Source organism: Erpetoichthys calabaricus, chromosome 10, assembly GCF_900747795.2.
Source record: "Erpetoichthys calabaricus chromosome 10, fErpCal1.3, whole genome shotgun sequence".
NCBI classification, from domain to species: Eukaryota; Metazoa; Chordata; class Cladistia; order Polypteriformes; family Polypteridae; genus Erpetoichthys; species Erpetoichthys calabaricus.
Window position 1 is genome coordinate 20,375,936 of NC_041403.2, and position 9,072 is coordinate 20,385,007.

The following is a 9,072-nucleotide window of genomic DNA, read 5'->3' on the forward strand; positions in this document are numbered from 1 at the left end:
GTTTATTATAGTGAAATACAACAGCTATTTTATGTAATTGGTAATGAGTTTTAAGCTCCTGTCCCAAAGTCAAAAATAACTGTTATAATTAGCAGTGGTGGACACCAGAAAGAGAACGAGAATGGGAAAGTGTAGGAGAAGCAAATTGCAGCTGTTGAAAGGGAAATAATGGGACACTTGATCACCAGCTGTAATGAAAAATTGCAATGCTACAATAATTTTTCAGTACAAGAGAGAGCCTGTTTAAGAAGCATGTAGCGATTAACAACTAGGTCTGGGAACATGTAGATAATGAAGAATTTAACATGCTGTTTTATTTATGATGGAGTTTCAGAAACACTCTTAAATTCACAGTTGATCTTATGATGGACTTTACAATTTTTTCAGTGTTACAATGCTTTCAGGAAATGCACCCTACAGTGTTATTGTACAGTAAGGCACATGGCAGCCTTTCCAACAGCCAGAAGAAACCGGTTAGAAGAGACAGACAGAACAGAAACATTCAGTTACATTTTACATTTCCAGCATTTAGCAGACGCTCTTATCCAGAGCGACTTACAACAGTGCTTAGTAGTCTACGACTGTTCTTCAGTCTTTAAGGCTAGGATTAAATCTACTGTCATTAAACAAGTTACCGCTGACCAAGTTGTACACAAAACCATGCTAGAAGAAAATAGAAAGTTGTTAGTACAAATTTTTTTTTTTTTTTTGAGAAAAGGGTAGAAAAAAAAAGTATGGGGACTTTAGTCCCCCAAGTGCTGTTTAAAGAAGTGTGTCTTCAGACGATGTTTGAAGACAGTGAGGGTCTCCGCTGTTCGTACAGCAAGAGGAAGTTCGTTCCACCACTGAGGAGCCAACACTGCAAAGAGTCTTGATGAATGTCGTCCTCTTCTTTTAAGTAAGGGTGGTTCAAGACGAGCAGTGCTTGATGTTCTGAGAGAGGGAGAAGTGACACGCTGCTTAACCAGTGCTGATATGCAAGGTGGTGCAGTTCCAGTTTTGGCCTTAAAGGCAAGTGTTAGGGTTTTGAACCTGATGCGGGTAGCCACAGGGAGCCAGTGCAGGTTCCGCAGCAGAGGTGTAGTGTGTGAGAATTTGGGAATATTAAAAATGAGTCTTGCAGCTGCATTCTGGATCAATTGAAGTGGTCGTGTTGCCTTTAGTGAAAGTCCAGACATCAGAGAGTTGCAGTAGTCCAGCTTAGAGATGACCAAGGTCTGGACGAGAAGCTGAGTAGCCTCTGTAGTGAGAAAGGGGCGGATTCACCTGATGTTGTAAAGAAGATATCTGCAGGACCTGGAGAGGTTGCTGATGTGTGGAGAAAAAGACAATTCTTCATCTAGAGTGACACCAAGACTTCTTGCCGTTTTTGAGGGGACGATAACCGAGTTGTCAAAAGAGATTGCAAGGTCAAGATTCGGAGATGAGTTGCCTTTGATGTACAAGAGTTCAGTCTTGCTGGGATTCAACTTGAGGTGGTGGGAAGTCATCCATGAGGAGATATCAGCAAGGCAGTTTGAGATGCGGGTTGAGACCTACTGGTCATCTGGTGGAAAGGAGAGAATGAGTTGAGTGTCATCCGCATAGCAGTGGTAAGCGAATCCATGTCCAGCTATTACCTTCCCAAGAGAACCTGTGTATAAGGAGAAGAGAAGGGGTCCTAGGACAGAGCCCTGAGGAACACCAGTGGTCAGTCTTCGTGGAGCTGACTGGGAGCCTTGCCAGGCAACCTGGAATGTCCGGTCAGCAAGGTAAGAAGCAAACCATTGCCAGACAGTGCCTGAGATCCCAAGACTAGAGAGAGTTTCCAGAAGTATCTGATGGTTGACCGTGTCAAAGGCTGCAGATAGGTCCAAAAGTATGAGGACTGAGGACAGGTTGGTAGATCTGGCTGTGTGAAGTGTTTCAGAGACAGCAAGAAGTGCAGTCTCGGTAGAATGAGCTGCTTTGAATCCAGACTGGTGAGGGTCAAGAAGGGCGTTATTAGGCAAAAACACATTAAGTTGGTTATAAACTGCTCGTTCCAGTACTTTAGAAAGAAAAGAGAGCAGGGATACTGGTCTGTAGTGGTTAACATCTGAGCAGTCCAGAGTAGGTTTCTTAAGAATTGGTGTGACAACAGCAGATTTAAAGGCAGTGGGAACATGGCCAGTCGTTAGGGAGCCATTAACTATGTGTGTGATGTGTGGGAGAAGATCCTGAGAGATGAGCTGAAACGTACCTGAGGGGATAGGGTCGAGTGAACATGTTGTGGGGTTGCTGGCCATCAGGATCTGAGACACTTCCTCGTGAGAAAGTGGAGTGAAGTGATGAAGCTGAGTGGCACAGGTCGGTGGAGAGTGGGTGGGCAACATGTCAGTCTGAGGGAAGGAACTACGGATAGTAGCAACCTTATCCTCAAAGAATGTAGCAAAGTCCTCTGGCGAGAGAGCTGGGGAGACAGAAGGAGATGGTGATTTAAGCAGTGAAGAAAAAGTGGCAAAAAGTTTGCGAGGGTTGGATATGGATTCATCAAACTTGGTTCTGTAGAAGGAAGATTTGGCAGAAGTTAGGTCAGGAGCAAACTTTGATAAGAGAGATTGAAAAGAAAGGAGGTCACTGTTATGATGCGTTTTCCTCCATCTTCTTTCTGCTGCTCTTAGTTGTCTGCGCTCCGACAGCCATGGGGTTGGAGGAGAAGTACGTTTTGGCCTGGAAGACAAAGGGCAGAGTTGATTAAAAGAGTTGTGGAGAGAGGAGAGAAGACTGTTGGTAGCAGACTCAACAGTTGCTGTGCTTGGTTCAGCACAGTTAGGGGGAGATAAGGATGATAGGACAGCTGAGGAGAGAGAAGATAGAGAAAGAGAATTGAGATTTCTGCAGGTAGTCATGGGGGTAGAAGGTGGTTGAGAAGAGTAAGTCAGAAGAGGAAATCTGAAGGACAGAAGATGGTGGTCAGAGACATGTAGAGGAGTAGACAATATATTGAACATAGGAAGTGATCTGAATGATACCAGGTCAAGAGTGTTGCCAGCTTTATGGGTTGGAGGAGAGTCACCAAGAGATAGACCAAAGGACGACAGAAGCACCACAAGTCCACTGGTGTGTATTCCGTCTCTTGGAAGGTTGAAATCACCGAGGAGCAAGAGAGGAGACTCATCATCTGGGAAGGAGCTCAGAAGGAAATCAAGCTCATCGATGAAGTTTCCTGGAGGGCCTGGAGGACGATAAAGAACAACAATGTGGAGTTTTGTTGGATGTGTGACAGTAACAGAGTGGAATTCAATGGTGAAGATTAGGTGAAAAACGCCACTGACGAGATAAAAGCAAACCTGTACCCCCACCTCTGCCTGAAGTACGAGGAGTTTAGAGAATATTTGTAGTAAGTGCGGTATAACTAGGTTTCTGGAAGCTGGGAGTAATTAATAGGTATCAGCTATACCCTAACAATTTAAATAATGAGTAAGACGTGGGTTCGTAAGGTGGAAGTCGGAAACACCGATACAGAATTCATTGGCTATACTTCGGAGCTGGATTAGCTTAATTACATCTTTTCTTAAACATACCAACACCCGCCTTTTGTAATTTACTGTTCTTTCCTACTGCTTCTGTCTGTAACCAATTGCAACAGAAATATTGTCAACTTATAAATTTGTAATTATTAACAGTAGAAATTGTTTAAATGATCATTACAATTTGTATACTACACTATGTCTCCAAAAATGTATATATTCTTTGAATGATTGTAAATGTAATGTTTTTAAGATACATTTAGGTTTTATAATTCAAATTAAAGAAGTCACATTTTTCAACTGCTGGCTGTTCCGGTCCAGCCACTGTTGATAATGCTGACAAATGGATTTGTAAACATCACAGATCCTTTCGTTTAGCATTTGGGAACATTCTCTTTCAGTGAGGCTGTCAAAGTGTGTATTCATTTGATTCTACATGTGTCTTTGTTAATTTGAATTATAAAATTTGTATGTTTCTTAATAAACATTGTATTTATAATCATTAAAAGTGTGTATACCTTTTTTGGGATTCCCTATACAATCGTACAAATGCATTACTATATTTCACCATGAAAATTATGTCCTCTGGTCAAGTGTAAATCTTACTATTCTTAATTCTCAGAGTATTTTCATAGCAGAGAATTTAAGGTGCTCTGTCAAGACTACCACTGTCTGTTGCTACAGTGGGTTCAGGATGCAGCAAGAACAAGAAGTGTTTATTAAGTGGAGTGGGGAGCACCTAGATTGTGAAGGATTTGACATTGTACTTTAATTGCAAAGTTATTACATCAGACTTAAAACAATATTTATGATGTTCTTAGTACAATGCTTTCAGTATACTCATCCTAGATACTATCTGATCATAACATCTGTTATCTTTTAATAATTAGTTTGCATAATCAGCACAATTAATATTAGTTTTGTTTAACTTTGATTATAAAGTTTTTAATAATATTACTTTTGTATTTTGTAGTTAAGCCTTATCCCCCAAGAATCACATTTATAAATAATTCGTTCTCAAACATGATAATATATTGGGAAGAGAAACAGAATACAACAGTTTTGGAAATCCGATATCGGCCTCTCAATCAGAATTGGAGTGTTCATCTTATAAATGTAAGCTATCCTGTTTTTTCTTAAATAAAGTTGGTCTTACAGTATTTATAATGGTATTTGTTTTTGATAAAGATGTTCAGCCATTTGTCACAATAACTTAACACTTGATAGACTATGTAAAACGTCTTTTGTGTGTCTGATTTACTTTTCATAATTAAAAATTAGAGATTGTCAGGTGTGAAAGGTACTTGCATTTATTCATTTATTTATTCTTGTACATTAGAAGGTCTGTTCACAAGAAACCCATTATTACATTGAGGTGAGCTCACTGTATTATGTGATCCTTTAGACTTGACAACAAGTAAAAAGCATGACCTTGCATCTTAGATATGGATCAAGTCTGAGTCTGTGAAAAAAATGGACTTGGACAAGACAGACAAGGTAGTGTGTGGCAAAAACAAAACAAAAGGACCATTAGGAGAATCCAGAGCTGTGTTTAGGAAATCAAGGAAAAGCTAAGGATCCAGGAACATAAAAACAGACCAACTGAGATAGACAATGCATAACTAGAACTGTTGATTTTAATTTTTTTTTTTTTTTTTTATGATGATATCAGAAATTAATGTTGGCACTCTCAAAGCAGACATATAAGGCTCTGCATGGTGATTGGAAACTTAAAAATGACTGAGAATTGGAAATGAGTGGGTGATGGCTATAATATGACAGAGGTAATATGAACACATCAAGAAACTGTAGAGTGTGAAAAAAGACTGTAATACATCCATCCATTTCCCAACCCGCTATATCCTAACTACAGGGTCATGGGGGTCTGCTGGAGCCAATCCCAGCCAGCACAGGGCGCAAGGCAGGAAACAAACCCTGGGCAGGGTGCCAGCCCACCGCAGGGTGCACACACACCCACACACTAGGGACAATTTAGAATCGCCAATGCATCTAACCTGCATACACATAAAAAATAAATGCTTACATACATTTTGTAATTTTGCTTTTCATCACAGAGTCACAGAAGGAGGTAGCACTGAGCTCAAGATGATGATGATTATTATTACATTGCTGATCCCAAAAACAAACACACCATAACATGTACATAACCTAAATTAACCCACATTAGTTTTGTTTAGTAAAATTAAATATATGTTAAATATGAAATTATGAAGTTACAGATAAAAAATAGCCTGTGTCAGAGTGACTGTGATGGACCCAATTACATTAAGTTGACATCAAACACTACAAAACATAGACCTAATCTTGTAAAAGCATTAGATGGACTCATTTGGACTTAAATTACCAACATAAACACAATTGTCCCTTCCTTTTTATTTCTTCTGAGAGACGTTGTCATTGGGTAAACTCTTTTCCAGTTATCCTAAACAATGGCAAAATTGCAAAAGTAGAGCTTCTATACTGTGTGTTCAAATTCTAAACAAAAATATCCTTACCTGACTTTCAACATTTTTCCCACTGATGAAACATAGTGAAGACGAGGCAATCAAAAGAGGTAATGGACCACGTTTTTTGTACTACGTTGCAGCACTTAATGTTTTTAAGTAGCACTTTATATGATGAGTAAATTGAGTTTATGCACTGCTTTAATTTGGGAAATTTGAGAAAATAATCTTTTTGTACAAGAATACATTCAAGGTTTATCAGTTTAGGGACTGAATCCTAATACATACAGTACGTCGCCAATAAGACTAATCATACTGTATTTGAAAACCCATGAAATGTAAACTGTAAATCGACAGTGTTAGATTAGTTCTAATAGTGTAAAAGTAGCCCTTAAAATTGCATATATGAAAGCAGTTGACCCATATTTACAATGCATATGAAGTGTTCATTTAACAATAGCGATTGTACTGTTTATGAAAACCTTTTTTTGACTATATACTATATACTATTGTAAAACGCCGAATTCTTTCAATTTCATCTGTAAAGACCACTTTGCAGACCTCTGATTTCACTTTCATGTTAAAGGGTCTGTTTTTGTTGATCAGTGTCAATAAAGCCAAATTTAATCCACTGTGATGTTGTATAACATTTAAATGTGAAGTTTTCTTAGTTATCGTTATAGTTTATACTGGAACAGAACAATTAATAGAATATTAGTGATGGATTTATGAACCTGAGTGATAATCTATAATAATAAAAGGCAAAGCCCTCACTGACTGACTGACTCACTCACTCACTCACTGACTGACTGACTCACTCATCACTAATTCTCCAACTTCCCGTGTAGGTGGAAGGCTGAAATTTGGCAGGCTCATTCCTTACAGCTTACTTACAAAAGTTAGGCAGGTTTCATTTCGAAATTCAAAGCGTAATGGTCATAACTGGAACATATTTTTTGTCCATACACTGTAATGGAGGAGGCGGAGTCACGTATCGCGTCATCACGCCTCCTACGTAATCACGTGAACTAAAAACAAGGAAGAGATTTACAGCACGAGTCGCACGCGGGAACGAAGGTAAATGACGTTAATTTTTGACTGTCTTTTAATACTGTGTAAGCATACATATTAACACATGTGCAATTAAACGTGTGCATTTACGGGGTGATTTCTCAGGCTTAAAAGCTCACCTTTTATCAAATGCGGGAACAAAGGTAACTGACGTTGTTCACTGTCTTTTAATACTGTGTAACCATACATATTAACACATGTCCAATTAAACGTGTGCATTTACGGGGTGATTTCTCAGGCTTAAAAGCTCGCCTTTTACTAAAAAGGTAAATGCAAAACTATTTTCAATCAGTTTATTGAAACGCTCCCGTTAAGGATTGCAATAACATATTCGCGAGATAAAAGAACGAAGTGGGGGGAAATGGAGGAAGAGCCGCAAACAGCGAAGAGCAAAAAATTAATTAAACAATTGAGAACGGAGCGAGTTAAGCATACAAGCATGTTCATAAGGGAAACAAACCACGGTGTAAAACGTAAGTTTAAATTAAGTTTATACAAACGCTCCCGCTGCGGATTGCAATAACATATTCGCGAGATAAAAGTTTAATGAGAAGACACGAGGTATAAACGAACCACACGCCGTGGCGCAACGTTAGGGGCAAAAGTTTCAACCATTCTATGATCTGCTTCTCGCAACTGAAAGACGGCACATGGCGGATGTTAGCCGACTTGCTGACCGCAACGTTAGGGGCTTCAACTATGGCGCTGACGCCACATCTCAGTGCCAACACTTTGCAGACTGTACTTAAAAGACACGCCCTCCTCACTGGACAGTTAAAAACACCAATCAAACTAACGATGACATCAAGTATTACCCAATCAAAAGTAGGAAAGGAGGCATCTTCATAAAATGCGTGTGGGATGATTTGCATGAGACGCTGCTTTAAAAAAAAAAATGATAAAACAAATACGGGATAAATCCCGTCCAGTATTGATTCAAAACGGGACGCGCAATTTCATTCTCAAACGCGCCATGATTCCGTATTTTAAAGGACGGGTGGCAACCCTACAGTGCCAGGTAACCACCCATACAATCAGATTGTGATTCAGACTAGGAATGCAATGAATGTAATTACCCCGATCTACATACAAGGCGAAAGTCTTGCAACATTCAAAGATGATGGTTTGGGATAAGTACACCATACAACATAAAAGAGCTTATGAAGCCTTGAACCGAAAAAAGCAAGATCTCAGAGATCGTAAAAAAAAAATAGGAGGTAATGTCGTTTTACTCGCTGTAGATTTTAGTCAAACATTACCAGTTATTCCACGAGGGAGACCAGCAGATGAACTCAACGCGTGTTTAAAATCCATGCTTCTCCCACGCTCGGTTATATGTCGCGTGTTCTCCGGTAGGTGCACCAAAAAATGTATACATTTAAGCATGTAATGGGCAAACAAAAAATGAGGTATACCCGAAGGCACTGCAGTAGTACTTAATGTAACTTTACTTCTTAAATGTTAATGTTTTACTGTTTAATAATTTATACGCTTCTTATATGTTGTTCAAATTCTTTTATCAAAATACCACTGACAGCGCAATGCACGATAACATGGAGTGAATACACCATACGCATCCGCCCACGGCTGCCCTGCTGTGCGCAGATAGGAGTTGATTCTACAATAAAATAAAATAAACATAAAAAGAGTAAAACAATCATCACCCATAAAGCGTGTGTGTGTGTATATATGTGTATATATATATGTTGATATGTGGATGTGTATATGTATATATATATATATATATATATATATATATATATATATATATATATATATATGTAGATATGTATATATATATGTATATGTATATATATGTTTATATGTGTGTGTGTGTATTTTATATATATAAAACACAGCAACACTCATAACAATGACAACACAATTACATTGACAATCATGTTACATTATTTTTAAAATGTTTCCTTTTTTTTTTCATAACCTCTTTAACACACTACTTCTCCGCTGCGAAGCGCGGGTATTTTGCTAGTATTAAACTGTAAGCAAGTCAGATGTGTAAACCAGTAACAGTCAAGTTACTAAAG